The sequence below is a fragment of the Macaca nemestrina genome, chromosome 1 (assembly GCF_043159975.1).
Source record: "Macaca nemestrina isolate mMacNem1 chromosome 1, mMacNem.hap1, whole genome shotgun sequence".
In the NCBI taxonomy this organism is placed as follows: domain Eukaryota; kingdom Metazoa; phylum Chordata; class Mammalia; order Primates; family Cercopithecidae; genus Macaca; species Macaca nemestrina.
The window spans coordinates 151,779,456-151,803,634 of NC_092125.1; the positions used below are offsets into that span (position 1 = coordinate 151,779,456).

The 24,179-nt window shown below is 37.1% G+C and overlaps 1 protein-coding gene across 25 annotated transcripts in view; it reads right to left on the reverse strand.

Annotated features, from left to right (window-relative positions):
• LOC105482716 (adhesion G protein-coupled receptor L2) overlaps positions 1-24,179 on the reverse strand; it is a 684,023-nt gene that overhangs the window by 210,622 nt on the left and 449,222 nt on the right. For all 25 annotated transcript variants that reach the window (XM_071090520.1, XM_011742960.3, XM_071090526.1 and 22 more), the window contains one exon: positions 22,967-23,008. The gene's annotated coding sequence lies outside the window, so the exon portion shown is untranslated. The remainder of the gene's footprint in view (positions 1-22,966; positions 23,009-24,179) is intronic.

Consider the following 24,179-nt stretch of genomic DNA (forward strand, 5'->3'; position numbering starts at 1 on the left):
AAGACACTTCTAAATGAAAAAAGTAAAACTAAGCTTCTCGTATTCATAGTATTTAGCTTACAAAAATTTTGTTTTCTCTCCCTTTTTACTTCTGCCAAATTGAAAGATAAAAGATATAGTTAATTCATAAAATTGGATAATTAATACCAATTAACTTAATCTGTGTCCATACTAAAAAATGAAACATTTTTACTATTTTTTGCCCCTTAACAAAACACATACATTGAAAAGTGGAGTTTTTTTTCTTGATGCTTAGTAAGCATTCCATGAAGTTGCAATTTTTTTTTTTTTTTTTTTTAGACAGGATCTCACTCTATCACCCAGGCTGGAATGCAATGGCATGATCTCAGCTCACTACAACCTGCACCTCCCGGGTTCAAGTGATTCTCATGCCTCAGCCTCCCGAGTAGCTGGGATTACAGGCACACACCACCATGCCCTGCACCACCATGCCCTGCTAATTTTTGTATTTTTAGTAAAGATAGGGTTTCACCATGTTGGCCAGATTGGTCTCGAACTCCTGGCCTCAAGTGATCCATCTACCTTGGCCTCCCAAAGTGCTGGGATTACAGTTGTGAGCCACGGCACCTGGCCAAGGCTGCAATCCTTACTATTCAGAGCTGTAATCTTTTATATGTGAATATAAAAATTCTTACTTAAAATTCTACAATTTGGTACAGTCAAGAATATGGTAAATACCATTTGAGATTACTTTGCTCTGTGAAAGTTTTTGAAACACCACCACTGAACTTGACACATGCTTTCAAAGAAGTCACAGATACTACTTTTTTAAAGTAAAAACTATATTAAAGATTAATGTTTTCTTCTCTGTTACCTAGAAAAAGATCTGTTGAAAAGATCTGAAAAGTCCTCATAAAGTGTAAGGTCATTTAACTCTGGTTAATTTAATATTAAGATGCTTTTTTATATTATTTTTAGAAAAACAATATAATTTAAAAGCTTAGAATTTCATTGAGACCACCCAAGTTCAGATCTCAGCTTCACCATTTTCAAGCTGTGCATTTTTAAGCAAGTTATGGAAGCTCAACTTTAAATTAATTATTTTTTCTAATTAATAAAATGAGAATGATCATTCCTGTGTCTTATAGTGTTGTGGTGAGGGTTATATGAATTAATACAGATAGTACCTGGCACATAACAACTCTTCGAATATTTGCTATTATTTTAGTATCTTTAAGAGCATAAAACAGTATAATAGCATAAAATAGTTGACAACTTTTCTAATGCTGTTATATAAATACTTAAACTTGTATAAGCTCATATGAAACAATTTTGAACATTCTCTCTTACTTCCTGGGTTGTATTATAGCAAAGAATTTTGTAAGTACATTTTGAAATATATAGCTTTATATTGACTACATAAAAATCCTATCATCGTACGTATGCTAGTATTGTTGTTTGTATTTGTAATGTTTTAAATGATCATTTTGAAGGATCTACTCACTCTTAGTTATGTTTATAGAGTTATTTACTTATTTATTTATTTTCTTTCATATTTTAAAAGGGATTTAAGAAGACTTACAAACAAGAAGAGATAAAAATAATAAGAACGTAGAGGCAAGGAAAAAATAAAAATTGAAAATTAAAAAACAAATAAAGAGGCCAGGCACAGTGGCTCATGCCTGTAATCCTAGCACTTTGGGAAGCCAAGATGGATGGATTGCCTAAATTCAGGAATTCGAGACCAGCATGGGCAACAAGGTGAAATCCCATCTCTACTAAAATACAAAAAAAAAAATTAGCCGGCATGGCGGTGTGCACCTGTAGTCCCAGCTACTCAAAAGACTGAGACAGGAGAATTGCTTGAACTGGGGAGGCAGAGGTTACAATGAGCTGAGATTGCGCCATTGCACTCCAGCCTGGGCGACAGAGCTAGACGCTGTCTCAAAATGAATAAATAAATAAATAAATAAATAGCGAGAAAGGTGAACACAAGCAAAGTATGCCTATATACGTGCTGGACATAAGCCCTTCGTTTGCCTTTAAGCTTTCTAAAAGCCACACAAAGAGAAGAGCTATTACAGATTTCCAATGCATGGCAAAAGCATCACCTGATGATAAGGCCAGAAAGAACTCACTAAATGGTAAAGCCGGCCAATTACTTGTCCTTCCATCCCTTCCCTACTACTGATCCTTCCCCCTGCCTTGTCTTCTTTGACACTCACGTAGATACAGTCCTGTTTTACTTTGGCTACAAAGATGTCCTTCCTTCTAAACTCTGTTTTCCCAACCAGTAAAACTCTCCAAAGGCTAGTTCAACATTTTTTAAAAAGCTAACTTACCTGAGAAACCCTACACCTACTTCCAATGCTCATTCTGGCAAAGATTCTAAACAGGAAGGAGGATATCTAAATCTCTGGAATGTCTTGGGGAAGTGGAGATAAAGACTCAAGTGGTTGTGATAGACTGGTCTCCCTTTCCACTATCAATTCCAGAGAAACAGGGCTTCAAAGCACCTGATATAATTAACCCTTTCTTGCAGGGAAAATGGTAAACTTAGAAGAGAGAGAGAATAGGCTCATTGGGTGTAACTAACATCTATTACTAGTTAACAGCTAGGTTCTAATTCAGTAAATAGTTTATAATTAATTTTTTAAAGTATATCCATTTTACTGTAGACCAAAAAATGAATTCTGGCATTAGAAAATACCCCCTCATAAATATATTATACTGATAAAATAATAAGATTGACTTCTTAGGTTACTTGAAGATGTATGTTCTTGAATTTGCCATTTTTTTGTTTTACTGGATTTAATTCAAGAAGAATAAGAAGGAAACAGGGTAGGGGATCAACATTAATCAAGCACCATTTATGTATCAGATACTGTGAGGACATTTTAATGTTACTTTATTTTAAGGCTGGCATTTGGCTGGCAGGCACTGGCAGGGCTTGCTGGTAGTTTATGACCAGCATCTGTTCTGATCTATTGGTGCCCAAGCCCAACCATTTACACATTATTAAATATTTTAGTGTTACCCTGCTTTAATCTTCAAAACAAACCTGCAGAAACACGGGAACACTGGGAGCTGGAAGCAGAGACACTTTTCAGGGACCCATGGCTCTGACTTTGTGTGCTCTTCCCCATCCTGCCTGCAGGTTTTCTTTGTGCCAATTTGGTTCTACAAGTGGGACAGCCCTATATGTGCAAACACTTCCTTGCATGGAAGTGCCTAGGCCGTGAAATATAAATGCTTCCAGAGTAACAAGTTTGAGTTTTAAAAATTGTGCCTTTCAATGCTGGCAGTAGTGTCCCTGGCAATTGTGTGGCCCAGAGGAACCAGAGGAAAAGAAAAATCAAGCCAAGATTGCTGCATGCACCTGCTTCTGATACCCGTGGTCACCTGGATTCAGCTTCTATATCCTTGGCTAAATACACTGGGAAATGGCAGGTGTGTATGTGATATCTTCCTCCCATCTGTAACCAACCTGAAATGCTATCAGTCCTATGATAACAAGGAAATTCTGATATAGAGATGTTAGCTGGCTTAAGGTTTTACGATTGTAAAAGAAGTATTTAAAGCTGGATTTTTGAAACTCCTTTTAAAGCCTAGGTTCTGTTTAGCTACATATCTCATTTCAACTTTTTTTTTTTTTAGCTGAAAAACTTTTTCCTCTAAAAACAGTTGTACATATTAATGAGGAACAAGTATGTCTGCCCTGATCAAGCAAGATAGGGGGCAGAATTAAACTTCAGCTACACCCTCATCACTACGGCACGTTCTGCAGCACCTCCACAAAGCTCAGTGTTGTACTCTTAAGAGCAGAGATGGGAAAACATTGACCTACAAAATGCTGCCATCCTCAGACCCACTCCATGTTATTCACCTTGGTAAATAATTCATTCAACAAACATACTGTGTAGCTATTGAGTGCCAGACTGTAGGAATACAAAGATAAATAAATATAAATAGTGTCTGGCGTCAAGCAGCTCATAGACAGAGGGAGGAGGAAAAGAGAAAATAAATAAATAAGTGAAACAAAAACAGCCACTGATATTTAGCTTTTCTATATCAATTTTCACAACTATAAGAGATAGGAATGTTTAACCCTTTAACAAATGAGAAAACTAAAATCAGAAAGGTTAAGAGGATGTATTGTCATGCATCCCTTGAATAACAGAACAAGGATTACCACCCTGGTCTTAGGGATGTCAAAAGCTGTTTCTTCTGTGGGGAGACATAGCCTGCAATTCGTCCTAAACCTACGACAAAGTAAGCACATTTCAACAAAGATTAATATTTCAAATGCATATCACTTAAATGAGAAGGAAAAGTCCAGGAAACCTACAGATTAAATCATTAAAATCATTATCATAATACCACCTTACACAACCATTATTATTATATACCTATTATTTCACAACAACCCTGTAAGGTAGAAAGGGCAGATATTATTATTACATTTCATAGTAGGAAATTTGGGGGCTATTAATGGAAGATAACATATTGGGATGAAACTTACTGACCCAAGGAAAAGAACCTTGTCTTGCAGTCACGATACTATCCCCAACTAGCTGTGACACTTTAAGCAAGTCAGTTAACCTTTTCAGGCCACAATTTGCTCATCAGTAGATGAGTAGAGGGTCCAGATTTTTCACCATTCAGGGTCCTTCAGTTCTGATACATGATGAATCTGTAGCTTGTAGGAAGTCTCTCAGCTAGAATTCACCTTCCATCCCAAAGCTTTCTACTATTTCATAATGCTTGTTAATATTAAACTGAAGGGAAAGTTCTGGTTTTCTGGGCATAGAATTTGGTCATATCAACAATTAATTTTTAATCCAATTATTTTAATTATAATTCAAGCTGATTGGAAGGCCAGGTATATAGTCCTTGCTGATTAGAAGTTATGAACCTACATGTAAATCCAAGAACCTGTAGCTGGAGGAACACTGGAGAAAAATCTAGGTGAACATAAAATGAGAAACACAGAAATGATAGCACTATGTGACTGCACTACAGACTTCCTGGTCAGAACGAAAGATAGGATGCTTTTCTAGTGCAGACCTCAGATATGATGGCAGAGCTGCAACATATCTTAGTGTTAGGGATTTAGGTCTCCAAGTATCTGCAGAAACTTTCATACCTCAGAAAGCAAAATGGTGACAATTTCTTGACTGGCCTTGCTGATAATTTCATTTCCCAGAAGGCAGAGTAAGCATTAAGGGGAACTCCTGCTCAGGACCCATTCTGACAGAAACCAGTACGTAGAATGGAAATGATTGGAACCTTGGGGAAAAGCAACCATACGCTCTTAGAGTTTGATTTAAGCAGTGTTCTGCCTATGCAAACACAAATGATTCTAATGAGCAGGAAAATGGGGAGGAAACTAAAGAAACCAGTGTGCTGCATAGGGACTTACTGACAGGCTCTGAATTTAAAACAGCATGTGCAAAAGATGGTAAAAGGGGACACATAATCAAGCATAAATATATGAAGGTAGCACAGACCTATAAAAATTTAGCAAGACTAAAGCACAGAATGAGCTATGGCTTGTGAAATATACTAAAGATAATGAAAAATGCTTTTCCTTAGTATGAAATGAGGAAGGCGATCAATAAAGGAATGGACTTATTTTTTTTTAAGTCAAAAACATAAAATTCATTCATGAAAAAGAGAAAGCAAAGCATCTTTATTCTTTTATGTTTCTTCCTGTTGGTTCATTCATATCTCTGCTCATATGTCACCTCTTCAGAGAAGACCCTGACCACCGTTTGTAAAAGAGTTCTCTTAGATTTCTCCAACCCCTTACACTTTTCATTCTTCCCATCACTGATTGCCATTATTTTACATACTTTAGTGTTGTTTTTGTTTTTGTTTTTGTTTTCCTGTAGTGGACTGTAAGCTCCATGAATGCAGGTACTTTGATTTGTTCACTACTTTATCTCTAGGGCCTTGTATGTACCAAGTATACTCAATAAATATGTGATGAATGAAGTCAAGACCATTGGACATTAACTAAAAATTGAAAGACAAAATAAAGGGATTATAATGTAGATAGCATTTATGGAGGATAAATAAGGATATAAAGTATATACTAAGTATTTATATGCACTTGTTCACTTAATCATCATAGCAACCCTATAAAGCATATGTTACTATTTGGTTGAATAAGTTGCCCAAGATCATACAACTGCAAATGTGTAGAGCTAAAATTTGCAGCAAGAACTTAGGTTCAAAGTCTGAATACTTCACCTGTATGCTCTACTGGGAGAACTTGACTGGTATAGCTGCCAAAATGTCTCTTGACCTCTATGAATTATTACAAGGAGAACTTCTAAATGAGATTATGAAATATTCAACCGATTACCTTTGAAAAATGGGGAGGAGGGAGGCATTGGAGAGGAATGCCTTATGTTCAAAAAATGTCAGTCTGCAAACTTTCTATCCATGAAATGGATGTTGCTTGGTGGCAGTGAGGGGTGGGGAATAGCTTATATAATATTTATTATAAAAGATGATGTCATGAACATTTTTTAAAGTGGTTATTAGGAAAAAGTCTAAATTCAAAAAGAGTAAGCTATTCAGCCTACTCTTAGATATTCTTTTCTGTCAGAGTTAAGCTGGTATATCAGAACAATAGATACACAGATCTGTAGATTCTAGCAAAGCATTTAATAAGGTCTTTATTTATGTCCTTGTGAACAAGATGGAGAAATACAGGTTTAGGGATAGCTGTTTTTGTTTGTTTGTTTGTTTGTTTTTTGAGGCAGAGTCTCGCTCTATCACCCAGGCTCATTGCAAGTGGCGAGATCTCGGCTCACTGCAAGCTCCGCCTCCCGGGTTCACACCATTCTCCCGCCTCGGCCTCCTGAGTAGCTGGGACTACAGGTGCCCGCCACCACGCCTGGCTAATTTTTTTTGTATTTTTAGTAGAGACAGGGTTTCACCGTGTTAGCCAGGATGGTCTCCATCAGGGTTTCACCATGTTAGCCAGGATGGTCTCCATCTCCTGACCTCATACTATGCCCGCCTTGGCCTCCCAAAGTGCTGAGATTACAGGCGTGAGCCACCGCACCTGACCGAGGGATAGTATTATGTGTGTTCGTAACTGGTTGATGATTATACCCAATGGCAATGTTAATAAATCTGTGTCAGCCTGGAGGAAGGCTTTTCAAGGGGTATACCACAGACCTTTGTCTTTGGCCTTGGCTAATGTGAACATATTTATCAGTGACTGAGATAAAGCTATGATAAGGCATGCCTATTAAAAATAGGTCATAGGTTACATGAGCTAGAGAAGGTGAGAAAATACATTGTATGATAAAATCAAGATCCAAATGTCCTTTTTAAAATTTTTTTGAAACAGGGTCTCACTTGTCACCCAGGCTGGAGTGCAGTGGCATGATCACAGCTCACTGCAGCCTATGCCTCCTGGGCTCAGGTGATCCTCTCACCTCAGCCTCCTGGGTAGCTGGGACTACAGTCATGTGCCATGACACCCGGCTAATTTTTTGTAGAGATGGGTTTTCACCATGTTGCCCAGGCTGGTCTTGAACTCCTGGACTCAGGCAATTCACCTGCCTCTGCCTCCCAAAGTGCTGGGATTACAGATGTGACCTACTATGCCCAGCCAAATGTTTTAACAACAAAAAGATGAACAAACTCTAAAACTACATCATTTGGTTGGAATAATTGTAGGGTCTTGCCTTGGGACCAAAACACCAGCTGACTAAATTTAGTTTAACGGTTATGTGACTTAGCAACAGTACTCCTGGGGGGAAAATGAGGAACTTAACTTGGCAGTGAATCAGTGGTATAATACAATTACGAAAGCAAACAACAAACAAAGGAAGAAGAGGTTTAGGCTGCATTAATAAATTTAGGATGTGTATAGAATAATGGAGAATATAATCTAACTCCATTTCAAATTGTTTACATAACCATGCTCAGTTCTGGAAGTAGTATTTTGCAGAAGATATAGATGGGAAGAATTTAGAACTCTTAGGAGTTAGCAGCCTGAATGGTAAGGGGACTGAAAACTATTTCATGTGAGAGAAGGCTGAAAGAATTGGGAATTTTTAGCCTGAAAATTTTTATATTTGATGATTATATCAGAATAGTATGCATAATAATTTAATCATCATTAAGAACTTACTATTTTCTAGACACTGTGCCAACCACAGTGTTAATTACATTAATTACTGTTAGCAATAAGCCTAAGAAGTAGGTTCTAGGTTATTTTAATGTTATAGATCAGAAAAATGAGTCTGAGAGACATAAGTAATATGTCTAAGGCAATAAACACCAGCAAGTGATAATGCTTGAATTGGAACCCAGGTCAATCTTTCTCCAGTGGCTGTTAACTTATCCTCTACAGAAGATTTCTCCCAACAGCAGGGAGCTAAGTTGTATTGTGTATGTATATGTATGTATATGTTTACATATGTGATGACAAAATTATATAAAATAACAAAGAATCAAAACAACTCATAGTAAAAAGACTAGAAATATATTTATTACAATGTTAAGAGTGGTTGTACTTGGGTACTGGGAATATGGCAATGTTTTCTTTATCTATTTTTTCAATTTCCCAAATCCTCTTTACTAAGCCTATTTTAATTTTACAAAAATCCTACTGGCCAGGCGTGGTGGCTCATGCCTGTAATCCCAGCACTTTGGGAGGCCGAGGCAGGCAGATCAGAAAGTCAAGAGATCGAGACCATCCTGGCCAACATGGTGAAACCCTGTCTCTACTAAAAATGCAAAAATTATCTGGGTGTGGTAGCGTGCGCCTGTAGTCCCAGCTACTTGGGAGGCTAAGACAGGAGAATTGCTTGAACTCGGGAGGCAGAGGTTGCAGTGAGCAGAGATTATGCTACCGCACTCCAGACTAGGCAACAGAGTGAGACTCCATCTCAAAAAAAAAAAAAAGAAATATGCTTTAAGGTACTGTGAGGCACAGTTCAGTTTAAAAACACAATACTTATAGTCAGAATTTTTCAGAGGCAATATCATGATAGAAGAAATAGCTAACTTCCCATTCTGATGATGCTAACCCAAATTTGGAAGCACTAATAGTAAATCATTACTTGTGGTCAAGATTGTAATCTGAAAGATCCAGAATGTTTAAAATATGTACCAGAAAAAAGTAACCCAAGGACTAGCTAGTTAGTTCATATATCACTTCATACTGAGGCCTTTCAGTCAGCCAAAAAGGCCTTATTTTAGAAAAACTTTTAATATAATACTTGTTTAATGAATACATGAATGTATACATTTAGGAAAGGAGAAGTAGCCCAAGGATAATATTTAGTTTCTGTACCAACCTTTTTTCAAGGTATGCATGGACCGTAAAGACCGAACTGAAATGTCATGTTCATTTGTTTGCTCAAGTCCCAGAGTACTCCTGGCTGTTGACATCTGAGCACAGAGTAACTGGTCCCTCTAGGAAGTGTCATTTGGACATGACTTCTTTTCACACACTCTACCTGTTTGCCTCCATTTCAGGCTCCTGTAAACATCCTACTTTTTTTTTTTTTAACCAGGACTTCTATTACCCAAGCTGAATGCTCCACAAATGCAAGAATCATGTCTCTTTTGATCTCCCCAGATTATATGTTTGCTATAATAGATTCAAAACAAATATATGTTGAAATAGTGACTTTGGCAGGTATATTCAGCAACTTTTCCTTTTGCTGTCTAAGTATAGACAGAAAGACTGCCTTTGATTTCAAGTACAGCACAGACTACAGCAGAGTTTATTTGGGAGGACCGACTGCCATTATTTGTTACCCTTTTCTAGGATCATGCTTTCCTATCTATGAGTAGACACAAAGACCCACTGCTTCAGCGTTGGAGACTTTTTATGTTTAAAGTAAGAAAAGCAGTATGGTTTTTTTTTGCAGGGTATAAAGTTGTCAATTTTTATGAAATGATAAGCATGAATTGAGCTTATAATATGAGAGACCAGATAAAATTTCAGACATTACCTCCTCCTTTTCCAAGGTGAACTGTATGTTGTCTTTTACTTGTGGTCTTACCACACAATTTGTGTCAATGCAAATAGCGTTAGGTCACAAAACAACTACAAGAAAAATAAATGTATCTGCCAGCTTTTTCCAAATTTTATTCACTTAATTAGGGACATATTGAAGGGGACATCCTAGTGCTGGAACCTACTTATCAGTTTTATAGTGAACAAATTGGGTAGGCATCATCTTTTGTTACTATTATACCTATTAAAGCATACTTATGACATTTTATAGCTTCTGACGAGATGGGATATATCATAACCTACAATAAACATAACTTCAACAAGAAAATTATTGAAATATATAATCAATGTAAAAGAATCACTATTTTACTTCAAAAAAGTATAATTAAATTTATTATTCCAAAAACTACTGTGATAATGAATGACATAGTACTAAATACTGAGGTAACAATGGTGGAAGACACTGTCACATGATTATTAATAAAAAGATGGACAAAAATAAGCAACGATGTATACTGCTCATAAGATCAACTTGTGAACATATTTAAAATACCAATATTTTAACCCACATGCCTACAGATTCTGATTCAATACACATGGTCAGGAGTCTGAAAATCTGTAACTTTAAAAATGCCAGCCACAATTCTGATGCACAGTCAAGTTTGGGAGCCATGACTCCATCTGGATTAAGTAGGCAGTGCAAAGCACGCCTTGCTCTCAGCAGCCTCACAATCTAATGTGTTTGCCATCATGAGTATGAATGTTTTTATTAAAATGAAGAGAACCTGAAGGTTGTTGGCATATTTCAAGTAAGACAAATAAAGCCTAAATTAAGATAGTAATAGAAGGAAGAGAGAGGAGAGCAGACATTTGAAATGTATTTTAGGGTTAGATTGGCCAGCCCTTGATGATTGACTAGTACTGAGTAAGGAGAATATATATAACTTAATGTAGTCATTTGCTAGGGCTGCCATAACAAATACCACAGATGGGCGACTTAAACAACAAACTAATTTTCCTCCAGTTTTGGAAGCTAGAAGTCCAACACTCCAGGAAAGTGTCAGCAGGATTGTTTCTTCTGAGGCCTCTCTCCTCAACTTGTAGATGGCCATCATCTCCCATGTGTTCACATGTTCTTCATCTGTGGGTATCTATGTCCTAATCTTCCCTTTTTATAAGGACACCTGTCATATGGGATTAGGGGTCACCCCAATGACCTCATTCAATCTTAGTGTACTCTTTAAAGACCTTGTCTCCAAACACAGTTACACTCTGAGGTACTAGGTGTTAGGACATCAACACATGAATTTGAGAGGACACAATTCAGCCCATACCACTTAACTAGGAAATAAATTTAGATCGACCAACTGGGTACCTAACATAGAGTAAAATGCTCAATAATTATTATATTCTACACCTAAATGTCAGTCCCTTCCATTGCTTTTGAGGTCATGTGAACGCTCAAGTAGAAAGTAATTGGAAAATAATATGATATCCAGGAAGAGCTTCTTGATGGAATCCCTCTAGATACAGAAGCTTAATTGTCAAAATACTGGTGGTCCTAACTTTGCCATAAGAAATAATTGTGGGCAATCCTTCTTCCTTTGACTTGCCTCTGGAATAAAACAGAGGAAGACGGTACACTCTAGTCAAGGCAAGGCTTCAAAATAACTCATCCAGAAACTCTTCCCAATTCCCTTCTCTTTTGGTGGAAAAGGTATTCAAGGTATTATTAATTCATTGTCTTCTATGACTATCAGCATGCAGGAAACCATCTCAGAATTTAATTTTATTTATATAAGTGTAGTTATCAGGACCATTTTGCTGGAAAGTTACAGAAACTCAAATAAATTTCAGCACAGGCAATTTACTGGTTCATGGATCCCTAGGAAGTTTAATAACTGGAATTAAGGCTCGGAATCAGCCTTGCTTGGGATCCATCAATTGATATATTCTCCCTTTGCCTAAAAGTCAGTTCCACAATTCCAGTTTAAAAAATTATAAGACAGACTACAATTAGCTCAGCTTTGGCCCACTGCCCACTATAAGTGCCATCAGGGGCTTGGGATCAAGTGCGAACACAACTCCTTTCTAAAAAAAAAATGTCAAAACACAAATAGAAAGTTGAAAGTCCGGGAGATTTGGGCAAAAATGTGCTACAGAAATAAAACATATTCTAATAATTTATAATATGTATCATTTTTAGTATTGTGCTAAATGGTTTCTATCTATAAAAATATTAAAGTTTGAAAACAAAAATATTAAAGTTTATAGTTATGTAATAGCTATAAACATATGGCTTACTATCTTTAACTTAATAAAATATTTACTTGTTTGTTTAAGCTAAACAAAAAAGGACTTATTCTTATTTCTACTCTTTTTTTTTGAGATGGAGTCTCGCTCTGTCTCCCAGGCTGGTATGCAGTAGTGCAATCTCAGCTCACTGCAACCTCTTCCTCTCAGGTTTAAGTGATTCTCCTGCTTCAGACTCTTGAGTAGCTGGGATTACAGGTGACTGCCACCACACCTGGCTAATGTTTGTATTATTAGGAGAGACAAGGTTTCACTATGTTGGTCAGGCTGGTCTCGAACTCCTGACCTCAGAGGATCCACCCACCTTGGCCTCCCACAGTGCTGGGAGTGAGCCACGGTGCCCAGCCTGTACTTTTTTTTTTTTTAACCGAAGCTTGTATAGCTTGGTACATAAATGTCATAATAAGAATCCATGTCAGCAACTACATTTAGTTTACAGGTTAAACTTTTCTGTATTATTAATTTCTAACTTTATCACAAAGAGGTGCTTATATGCTATTAACAATGAAATTAAACACTAAAGGATAATTTTTTTTTTTTTTTTTTGAGATAGAGTCTGGCTCTGTCACCCAGGCTGCAGTGCAGTGGCACAATCTTGGCTCACTGCAACTTCCACCTCCTGGGTTCAAGCGATTCTCCTGCCTCAGCCTCTTGAGTAGCTCGGATTACAGGTGCCTGCCACCATGCCCAGCTAATGTTTGTATTTTCAGTAGAGACGGGGTTTTGCCATATTGGCCAGGCTGGTCTCAAACTCCTGACCTCAAGTGATCTGCCTGTCTCGGCCTACCAAAGTGCTGGGATTACAGGCATAAGCCACTGCGCCCAGCCAAGGATAAAATGTTTTAAAATGTAGTTTTACATGCAAAAGGGATTGAGAATAAAAAAGCAAGAGGGCAAAAAAGAATGAAGGAATTCCAAAGTTTGAAGTCTTTTATCAGTCTGATTCTGCATTTAATCTTTTCAGCTAATTCTTGTTCACTTACCATCCCTTTTTTTCCCCAATGTGTTTGTGATTTCTAACTGTGGGCTTATACTCCTGGAATTTTATCTGTGAGAATTCTTACAGGGATAGGATAAGGTTGGACTCTCCTGAGGGGTTTTCTTTTGATTCAAAAGGCACAACTGAGGACCAGTGTAACTAGATTCTTATCTTGGACTCTTTAGACCATTGAGAATGTGTGAATTCTTGCTGAATACACAGTAAGGCTGGTTTATGATCATAAATTTTCAAAAGAGAATTTTTTTCTTCTTTAGTTATACATTGAAGTCAGACTTGCAATTTTCCTTGCGCTCCTCTATGCGATGCATTTATTTGTAGATAAGGTTAATGATAAGGATATATCTATTTTGCATCCCAGCACTAAGCCCTGGGTTTTGAGGCTTTCCTCCTATGCTAGCAGGGACATGAAAACTGAAATTCAGATTCACCCTGAACATTCAGTAAATGTCTTTAAGGTGAAAGATGGTGCTCAGCAATTCTTTCTGAGAAAAATCATATTATCCTCTAAATCAGTGTAGGGAAAACATTTGGTAAAATTCAATATTCATTAAAGACAAAAACTCAAAGCAAACTAAAAATAAAAGAAAAATCCCTTAATTTGATAAAGGATATATACAAAAAACCAACAACTTAATGGTGAACTGTTCAAAATACTTTCTTTTAAAAATCAGGAAAACACAAGGTTTTCCATAATCATAATTTCTATACAATACTGGACTAGAAGTCTAGTTACTAGAGTATGTAGAAAAAAATGAAAGTATAAGGGCTAGCATGAAAGAAATTGTTAATATAGGAAATTCAAGAGAAAAGACACGTAAGTTTTGAGAATTAATAAGAAAGCTTAGGTTTCCCAAATAAAAATGAAAATAAAAATATAAGAATTTATTGTATTTCTGTGTATGGAAGCAAATTATTTTTAAAAATAAATAACTACACATATATAATTTAAAAATATTTTGTAAAAAAGTAATTAAGAGTAAATCTAACAAATTTATGTGGGAATAAAACCTTTTTGAAAAACATTGTTGGCCGGGGGCAGTGACTCACGCCTATAATCCCAGCACTTTTGGGAGACCGAGGCGGACGGATTGCCTGAGGTCGGGAGTTCAAGACCAGCCTGACCAACATGGAGAAACCCCATCTCTACTAAAAACACAAACTTAGCTGGGCGTGGTGGCGCATACCTGTAATCCCAGCTACTCGGGAGGCTGAGGCAGGAGAATTGCTTGAACCCAGGAGGTGGAGGCTGCTGTGAGCCAAGATCGCGCCATTGCACTCCAGCCTGGGCAACAAGAGCAAAACTCCATCTAAAAAAAAAAAAAGGAAGAAAAAAGAAAAAGCACAATATTATTGAAAAAAGGCGGCCAGGCGCGGTGGTTCATGCCTATAATCCCAGCAGTTTGGGAAGCCAAGGCTGGTGGTTTACAAGGTCAGGAGTTCGACACCATCATGGCCAATATGCTAAAGCCCCATCTCTACTAAAAATACAAAAATTAGCCGGGTATGGTGGCGGGCGCCTGTACTCCCAGCTACTTGGGAGGCTGAGGCAGGAGAATCCATTGAACCCGGGAGGCAGAGGTTGCAGTGAGCAGAGATCATGCCACTGCACTCCAGCCTGGGTGATAGAGCGAGACTCCATCTCAAAAACAACAACAACAACAACAACAACAAAAAACGCTGGGTGCAGTGGCTCATGCCTGTAATCCCAGCACTTTGGGAGGCTGAGGCAGGCAGATCACATGAGGTCAGGGGTTCAAGACCAGCCTGGCCAACATGATGTGAAACCCTGCCTCTACTAAAAATATGAAAATTAGCTGGGTGCCTGTAATCCCAGCTACTTCGGAGGCTGAGGCAGGAGAATCACTTGAACCTGGGAGGTGGAGGTTGCAGTGAGCTGAGATTGTGCCATTGCACTCCAGCCTGGGTGGCCTGCGCCTGGCTAATTTTTGTATTTTTTTTTTAGTAGAGATGGGGTTTCACCATGTTGGCCAGGCTGGTCTCAAACTTCTGACCTCAAATAATCTGCCTGCCTCGGCCTCCCAAAGTGCTGGGATTACAGGCGTCAGCCACCTCGCCTGGCCTAATTTTTAAAATTGGTTAAAAAGAAGGCTGGGTGCTATGGCTCACACCTGTAATACCAGCACTTTGAGAGGCTAAGGCAGGAGGATTGCTTCAGCTCGGGAGTTTGAGACCAGCCTGAACAACATAGTGAGACCCTGTCTACATAAACATTTTAAAAGTTAGCTGGGCATGTGGTACGTGCCTGTAATCCCAGCCAGTTGGGAGGCTGACACCAGAGGATTGCTTGAGCCCTGGAGGTTGAGGCTGCAGTGAGCTGTGATTGTACCACTGCACTCCAGCCCGGGCAATACAGTGAGACCCTGTCTCAAAAAAAAAAAAAAAAAAAAGAGGTACCTCATAGAACAGGAAATGCTAATTGTCAACAAAATGAGAAAAGGTGCTCAATCTCATTAGTAATCAAATAATTGAAAATTAAAACTATGAGGAGTATTTATTTCACATTGACAAATTAATAAAAATTGTGGTTAGGTCCAGTAGCTCACACCTATAACCTCAGCAGGTTATAGCTGGGAGTACCGCTTGAGGTCAGGAGTTCAAGACCAGCCCTGGCAACATAGTGAGACCCCTGTCTACACAAAAAACTTAAGAATTAACTGGTTGTGGTGGTACGAGTCTGCAGTCCTAGTTACTCAGGAAGCTGAGGTAGGAGGATCACTTGAGCCCAGGAGTTCGAGGTTATGGTGACCTGAGATGGCACCACTGCACTCCAGCCTGGGCAACAAAGTGAGATCTTATCTCTAAAAATAATAAAAATAAATATATTTAAATATCTTACAATATTAAGTGCTAACTAGGATATAGAGAAATCATAATATTTATCTTTATATTCCTAGTAGGAGTGTAACATTTATACTATGTACAACAGCTGGGAATTATCTAATAAATTTGAAATTTTTCATACTCCATGACCCAGCAAATTTCTTTTCTTTTCTTTCCCTTTTTTTTAATTTTTATTTTTTGAGACAGGATCTCACTTGATCCAGGCTAAAGTGAAGTGGTGTGATCACAGCTCACTGCAGCCTTGACCTCTCAAACTCCATTGTCCCTCCCACCCCAGCCTCCCAGGTAGCTGGGACTACAGGCATTTGCCACCATGCCTGGCATATTTTTGTATTTTTCATAGAGATGGGGTTTCACCATGTTGCTCAGGCTGATCTTGAAATCCTCCTGGGTTTAAGTGATCCTCCTGCCTCGACCTCCTCCTGCCTCGACCTCCTCCTGCCTCGACCTCCCAAAGTGCTAAGATTACAAGCATAAGCCACCATGTCCAGCCGCAATTTCATTTTTAACCAGGCATCTAGAGACTGATCTTTTAACCTCATGCTATTAGCATTTCAGGCCAGATAATTATTTGTTTGCGGGGCTATCCTGTGCTTTACAGGACGTTTATCATTAACTGGAGACATTTAGTAGCACTTTCTAGTTATGACAAGTAATAATGCAGATATTGTCAAGTATTCTCTAGGGAGCAAAATCATCCCAGGTTAAGAATCATTGCCCTGTATACATTTTTGCACATATCCACTTATAAATTTGAAATACTGGTCATAGAAGCACTGTGTGTAATAATAATAAAAATAAAAACTGAAGACAACCCAAATATCCATTAGTGTTAAAGGAAGACTAATAAATCATACACTAGAACACTATACAAGTGTAAACTAATTATAGCTATGTGCTTCAAAGGGTTGAAACTCAAGAACTTAATGTTGAGTAGAAGAGTCAGATAAATAGAACTTTCTATTTACATATTGTGGCAAAACATAAACAAGAATTATATATTTCAGGATGCAAATACATGAGGTAAAATTATAAAGAAAAGCAAGGGATAGAGAAAATTGAGGATAATGTTTAGCTCGGATTAAAGAAGGGTTAAAGAATTGTAGAAGGGTACATTGAAAGCTTGAAAGGGCATTTTAATGTGTTTGTCTTGAACTGGTTGGTGGTACACAGGTATTCATGATCTGTATTTCTTTTTCTTTTTTTTTTTTTTTTTTTTTGAGACGGAGTTTTGCTCTTGTTGCCCAGGCTGGAGTGCAATGGCACAATATTGGCTCCCTGCAATCTCCGCCTCCTGGGTTCAAGTGATTCTCCTGCCTCAGCCTCCTGAGTAGCTGGGATTATAGGCATGTGCCGCCATGCCTGTCTAATTTTGTATTTTTAGTAGAGACAGGGTTTCTTTATGTTGGTCAGGCTGGTCTTGAACTCCCGACCACACGTGATCTGCCCTTCTCAGCCTCCCAAAGTGCTGGGATTACAGGCATAAGCCACCATGCCCAGCCCTGTATTTCTTATATATGTATTAGAAATTTTATTTTTTTTAGCTACTAAATATTTTTTAGAATTTCAAAGGAATTAGTTTAACCTTCTAAACTATGTAATACAATTCAGTAATGCATCAAAAATATCTATTTACTTTTAAAAATTTTGATTTGTATATTCAAAGATATAAAATGGCAATAAATCATTTCAGAAGCCAACTTAACGATATTGTTTAGGAAAGTTGGGAGAATAAAACAAAATGGGCTAACCACTCAACAAGAAAGATACTCTGTCTTCAAAGGCAATGGCTACTAACAGATAACGTATTCAACTAACTGCTTTAAAAGCAAGACCGTTAAAAAAAAAAAACCACAGGATAATCTAGTGGCAGTGATCAGCACTCAGAGTGAACTCCCTCTTGTAAAAAAGCTCATCAATTGTTTTTTTTGCTAATTAAAATGAATATTATTCCTGTGAAATGAACCAAAAAGTTGTATGAAACCAGAAATCCCAAAAGAGATCTATAATCTACAAGAATAATTGCATGCAATTTTAATTGAAGGAAAAGGAGAAGACTGTTTTTATCTTTGCTTTTTTCACATCTTAAAAGTAATCAACCTGTTGGCCAATTAACAATTATTTTATACTATTATTGTCTGACCTAAAAATTAACACTTGATAAATTGGAAACTTGTGAAATTTTAAGATTAATGACAAAATGACTATTGGCTATAGCTGACTATAATGTAGAGCTTTTGTCCTTAATGAAATAAGATAATAAATCATCATTAACATTTTCAGAAATAAAGTATGTTTTACTTTTGTTCTTTGAAGTGTATATATCATGACTATTAACATAAATATGCATTCAACCTTTATTCATTAAGTACAACCAGAATTGGAAATGAAAGGATCTATTTTGTTGAAGGGTAGATTAATTACATTATAATATTTATTTTATTTTCTCATCAATATCTTAGAAAAAATTGGATGGCTGAAGATTTATTCTGTTTTAAAGTTCAGCTTTAATAATACCTGTCAATAAAATATGTATTTGCATTTCAATTTAGTTTACATAGTATTCAGAACTTTGTTTGGTTAAATTAGCACACTTACAAATCAGAAATAAATAGTTTGAATGAGCAATATTTTATTTACTCAGTAATTTGTGCCGGGCGCAGTGGCTCAAGCCTGTAATCCCAGCACTTTGGGAGGCCGAGACGGGCGGATCACAAAGTCAGGAGAGCGAGACCATCCTGGCGAACGCGGTGAAACCCCGTCTCTACTAAAAATACAAAAAATTAGCCGGGCGAGGTGGCGGGTGCCTGTAGTCCCAGCTACTCGGGAGGCTGAGGCAGGAGAATGGCGTAAACCTGGGAGGCGGAGCTTGCAGTGAGCTGAGATCTGGCCACTGCACCCCAGCCTGGGCGACAGAGCGAGACTCCGTCTCAAAAAAAAAAAAGAAAAATCAAATAATTTGTTACATTGTCCCTGATTTTGGTTATGGACAAGAGGTTAATTTCGTTCATTTTTCTTCTAAAATGTCATGATATGTTGGACTAAAGAGTTTACCGAGTAGATGCAAAAAAAGAAATTATATATTTAAATATTTGATCCCAGTATATCAAATTAGTAATCTGGCAGTCTAAACCTATTAAAAATATAAATTTCCAGCTGGGTGTGGTGACTCATGCCTGTAATCCCAGGACTTTGGGAGGCCAAGGTGGGTGGATCACGAGTTCAGGAGATGGAGACCATCCTGGCTAACACGGTGAAACCTCATCTCTACTAAAAATACAAAAAATTAGCTGGGCGTGGTGGCGAGTGCCTGTAGTCCCAGCTACTTGCGAGGCTGAGGCAGGAAAATGGCGTGAACCCGGGAGACGGAACTGGCAGTGAGCTGAGATCATGCCACTGCACTCTAGCCTGAGCAACAGAGCAAGATTCCGTCTCAAACAAATAAAAAAATTAAAAAAAAAAGAAAGAAATATAAATTTCCATATACAAATCAGTGTGAATTTGGCTCCCTGTTTAGGAAAGATTGATGCTAGATTTTATCTTATAGGTCTTATAGGTCATTTACAATGTTATCTCATTCAGAGTAAAGTGAGAAAATTCAGGTTAAAATTTTTGGTACGTTTTAAACATAGTAATATGGAAGGAATATTATCAAAATACACAATATATAATCTCTTATTTACACAATACAATTGGACAAGACTTTCAGCGAAATATGGATGAGACTTTCATTTATGTGAATTTTACAAATGAATGAAATTTACCCCTTTAATCATTACAGTCTTTTTCATTCTAATGACTCCAAGTCTCTCAATGTTATTTTATGCTATGTATATTCAGTTTAAGGATATGTAATTTTATTGTAAAATTCTTGGGCTAGAAAGAAATTTAAGATTTTATTTTAAAAATCTTCTAGTATAACCCTCTAACCACTCAGGAATTTTAAACCCACATATATGATGTATCTTACTGAAAATCATACAGCTAATCTTGGTCCCTCAATTCTTACTGTTGGTGAGTAGCTGAAAATATCCTTTAACTCCTCAATGCATTCCTCCTAGAATCCTTCTAGTTTTTGGCTACATAATTAGAGAAACATTTCTGTTATAATTTTATGTTAACTGAGAACTAATAGGATGGAAAGAAAAACTTGGGAAACATTTATGTGAGCAATATTAGATGCATGCTAGAGACTTTTTTCCTAAATTTCTTCTAAAATTTTTGGCTTAGTTCTAGAGAACTAAAGTGTCAAGACAGATATAACTAAAATTTATACATTTATGCTAAGTACTGCCCTATAATAAATTGCTGGAGCAGAATTTTTAATATCAAAAATATTCTAATAGTGCCATTTATTATTATTAAATGATTTATTAACATTATTTTAGGTTAAAAGCAATTGTTTGATAAAATTTCTTTATATTTGCCTCGTTATCTACTTTTTTTTTTTTTTTTTTTGACGGAGTCTCGCTCTGTTGCCCAGGCGGGAGTGCAGTGGTGCAATCTCAGCTCACTGCAACCTCCACTTCTTGGGTTCAGGCGATTCTCCTGCCTCAGCCTCTCGAGTAGCTGGGACTACAGGCGTGCCACTAATTTTTGTATTTTATTTTATTTTTTTTTTTTTTGAGACGGAGTCTCGCTCTGTGGCCCAGGCTGGAGTGCAGTGGCCGGATCTCAGCTCACTGCAAGCTCCGCCTCCCGGGTTCACGCCCTTCTCCTGCCTCACCCTCCCGAGTAGCTGGGACTACAGGCACCCGCCACCTCGCCCGGCTAGCTTTTTGTATTTTTTAGTAGAGACGGGGTTTCACGGTTTCACCGTGTTAGCCAGGATGGTCTCGATCTCCTGACTTCGTGATCCACCCGTTTCGGCCTCCCAAAGTGCTGGGATTACAGGCTTGAGGCACCGCGCCCGGCCCCAATTTTTGTATTTTTAATAGAGAAGGTGTTTCACCATATTGGCCAGGCTGGTCTCGAACTTATGACCTTGTGATCTGCCCAACTCGGCCTACCAAAGTGCTGGGATTACAGGCGTGAGCCACCGCACCCGCCCTTTTTTTTTGTTTTGTTTTGTTTTGTTTTTGTTTTTGAGACTGAGTCTTGCTCTGTCCCCGAGGCTGGAGTGCAGTGGTGGAGTCTTGGCTCACTGCAACCTCCGCCTCCTGGGTTCAAGCGACTCTGTTGCCTCAGCCTCCCAAGTAGCTGGGATTATAGGGACTCGCCACCACACCCAGCTAATTTTTATATTTTTAGTAGAGATGGGGTTTCACCATGTTGGCCAGGCTGGTTTCAAACTCCTGACCTCAGGTGATTCACCTGCCTTGGCCTCTCAAAGTGTTGGGATTACAGGCGTGAGCTACCATGCCCAGCTGAAGATTTTTTTTTTAATTGGTTATGCAGTTGGCACAAAGAGGTATTTCCCAATTTTATATATACGTATTTATTTAGTAATGCACTCTTTTGAATAGCTTATTATTCAAATAATGTTTTTGTTCTAGTTATAAAAATAATATATATATTTAATTATAGGAAATGCAAAAAATGAAGAATTAAGACTATGAAACTACTTATATTCCCATTCCTTTGTGTACCTTTTGTGTCTTTTTTCCTTTTCCTTTTCTTTTTTTTTTTTTTTTTTTTTGAGACGAAGTCTCGCTCTGTCGCCCAGGCTGGAGTGCAGTGGTGCGATCTCGGCTTACTGCAAGCTCTGCCTCCGGGGTTCCTGCGATTCTCCTGCCTCAGCCTCCCTAGCGGCTGGGATTACAGGTGCCCGGCACCATGCCCGGCTAATTTTTTATATTTTTAGTAGAGACGGGATTTCACCATGTTAGCCAGGATGGTCTCCATCTTCTGACCTCGTGATCCACCCGCCTCGGCCTCCCAAAGTGCTGGGATTACAGGCATGAGCCACCGCGCCCGGCCTTTTGTGTCTTTTTTCTAAGCCTAAGATATACTACCAAGTCTCTCTCCTCTCCATATATAAGCGCACATGCACACAACATGCAATGTATGTAGTTCTGTACCCTGCTTTTTCACTTAACGTAACACTCTGATGTCAAAGTGATTTTTTTTCTACAGTGAGAAATTCCTTCTTTTTATAGGGAATACTCTTAAACCACTGGAAAAATAAAGAGCATCATAGGAGACAGTAATAACTACCTAGGAAATACCATTTTACACTGACCTTTCCCATTTAATAAGATTAATTTTTAGTATTTGAATTGTAAAGAGGTTATGATAAAGACTAAAACTATTTCCTGTTTAAGTCATAAAAATATAAAGACAAAAAAACTTTATGTTTAACCAAAATCATATAGTGGCTAGCTTGCCTAGAAGTTATGATATATACTTTTAGAAAATAAATATTTTAAAATTCACAGATTCTGCAAAGCCCCAGTCAAACATAAATTACAATCAGTTTTTACGTAACAGTAAAAATTCCAAAGGACTCTTACCAACTCTCAATTTGTATCACAGATAACGCTTTCTTTTTCTGCTCATGGAATGTAAACCACATTTATTTCTATATCTGTATATATTTTAAAATGAATTACCCCAGAGAACAAAATGTTGGATCTACTGTGATCAACTGCAATCCAACAGAGAAAGCAAAACCTTATATTTCCTGTGAAAATCCTGTTGTATATTTGGTGAGAATTTTGGAATAATTATAGAATTTGAATACAGCATCCATTTATTTGCAAAAGTATAAGCTACATTGTAATTATCAGATGACTCAATACATTTAGTGAATGATACTCCAGTTTTATTATAACGATTCACCTTTTCTTGTTTGTGTTCAGTACTATCAAATACAGAAAGAACTCTTTACTTACCATTCTGGGAAAGATGAAATTTTTCATTGTGCCATAAATACCCTGGAAAGTAAAGAAAATATTATTATTTATTATACTTCCATCCACAGGGATCCTAACTGCCAAATGTAATGCACCAGCAGCAAAACAAAAATAAAGTAAATCTATAACAGAAAACACAAATCAGTGTTCTAAGAATTCTTGAACATATATGACTATGGACAGAGCTACCATAGGATTAAGCACTTGTTTTGATAAGTACTTTCAAATACAGGAATAAACTATTTTATTTTCCACAAAAGAAATATTGTAGAATTAGGAGAACATTGTCAATATATATATTTTTCACTCAGCCCTTCAGCTCATTTGAATTTTTTATTAATAGAGATGAGACAGCTATACCTAAAACTCTTTAAGGGAAAATACGCTTTTCTCACATCCTGATAATTAATGCTATTAATATTGATCAGTTTTTTAAAGTATAAAAACCTAATTTGGAGAAAAATACACTGAGTTCATTTCTCTCTGTCAAAACTATATAATAGCTGAGGAAATTTTAGTAGATATATATGAAAGAGATTTGCTTGAATTTTCTCAATAGTGATATTTCAGACCTTTAGAAGTTTTCTCTAGTGAAGTAATTTTGAATAAACATTATGATGTGTTAAGATATCTTTGGAATCATTATTCCCAAGAAATATATTGTTTCTATAAATGAAAACTAGCTAAAATTTCAAACTATAAACACTAATGTTCTCAAATTAAAAAGTTGGTTTTTGTTGTTGTTTTTGTTGTTGAAGAATAAAAGTGGGATTTGAAGGATGTCCTACTTAGATTTTCACATAGAAAATATTTTCTCTTTTAGACAATTTTTGTCTTAAAAAATTTGAATACTAAATATGGAAGTCAAATTCTGTAATGATTCAGGAATTCTCTCTATGACAATAGTTTAAGGAAATCATTAGTTTGTATTTAATTATAAATATTAACAATTTCTTTCAAAATGTTGTATGTATTGATTTTTAATGCAAGCTCTTAATGTAAAAAATTTTAAACATAGAAATACTTTATTTTACATGGAACTTATTTCTAAAGAATTATCAATACAATTTTGATATTATAACTCATATCAATCTGCTAAAAAAAAAAAGAGTATTTTTAAGCACCAGCTCCTGAAGAGGGCAGCACGTTCTAGATATTATTGAATTCTAAGCTCAAATGTGACAGCTTTGGC